Source organism: Penaeus monodon, chromosome 21 (genome assembly GCF_015228065.2).
Source record: "Penaeus monodon isolate SGIC_2016 chromosome 21, NSTDA_Pmon_1, whole genome shotgun sequence".
Classification (NCBI taxonomy): domain Eukaryota; kingdom Metazoa; phylum Arthropoda; class Malacostraca; order Decapoda; family Penaeidae; genus Penaeus; species Penaeus monodon.
Genome location: NC_051406.1, coordinates 7,718,614 through 7,719,576, shown reverse-complemented (window position 1 = coordinate 7,719,576; position 963 = coordinate 7,718,614). Strand labels below are relative to the sequence as shown.

At 41.1% G+C, this 963-nt stretch overlaps 1 pseudogene; it reads right to left on the bottom strand.

Annotated features, from left to right (window-relative positions):
* Window positions 1-608: 608 nt before the first annotated feature.
* LOC119586553 overlaps window positions 609-963 on the bottom strand; it is a 12,675-nt pseudogene continuing 12,320 nt past the window's right edge.

Genomic DNA, 963 nt, shown 5'->3' with positions numbered 1-963 from the left:
CCCCTTTGGGTGCGCGCGCAATAGGCTACGCTTAAAAAAGGAGACGAGATGAAAAGCAATGAGGGCTTCCCACTGAGCTAGACGCCTCCCTTAGCCTTCCCCTTTTCTTCCCCAGGTCTGACTCGCCTCGGTCTCCGCGACCGTTCTCCCCGGCGGCCAACTAACGACCTTCCCTGCGGGGGGCGAGGATTTCCAACGGGGCCAAAGGGGTGAGGGAAATGGACGAGGCAGGGCTGAAGCCTCCCCCGGGGGGACGGGGCTTTGGGCCCGGAGTGACTTTTGTCTGTAATGGCCCTTTCCCCTTTTATTCCGATAAGAGTAGTAACATCCTCTTTTGGGGTTTTAGAGAACCGCCAAACCTGAAGGGAAATGTTTTTTATAATGTAGCGAGGAGTTGATTTTGGAGCGGGGAAAGGAACAACAGATGAACATCATTAAATGATTTTTTTTCCCACTCTTGCGGGTTGTAAAAATGCTGATCATTTTTTAAATTTCTAGCGTTATATTTAATTTTTTTGGAAAGAAGTAAAGAATATCACCATAAAGATTTGTTTACTTACCCACGATAAATCGCAATTTTAAAAGAGTCCACTTAAAATAGTTAAAACTTAGAACTGTGCCATCACATTACCAGTGCTTAAAAACATATCCCAAAAAGTGCTAAGTTCAGATGTGTTTGTGAAAAATTTATAAATGCGAAACACACATAAATTTTTTTTTTACTATGAATTTCTTTAGTGTGGTTTGTTTTGAGGTAACCAGGCATGTGTTTTGTAAAAATAAGAAAAGTAAATCAATTTTTACACTGAATCATTATTACCTATAATTTTCTAGCTGAACCCTGCTACCCTGCCGATTCCGATTTTCCCTCAAAAAAATTGTTCAATGCGACATACATACAATAAAAGCAAAACATAGATATATGACCCAAAAGGGAAAATTTTAGAGAATGAAATGGTCCAG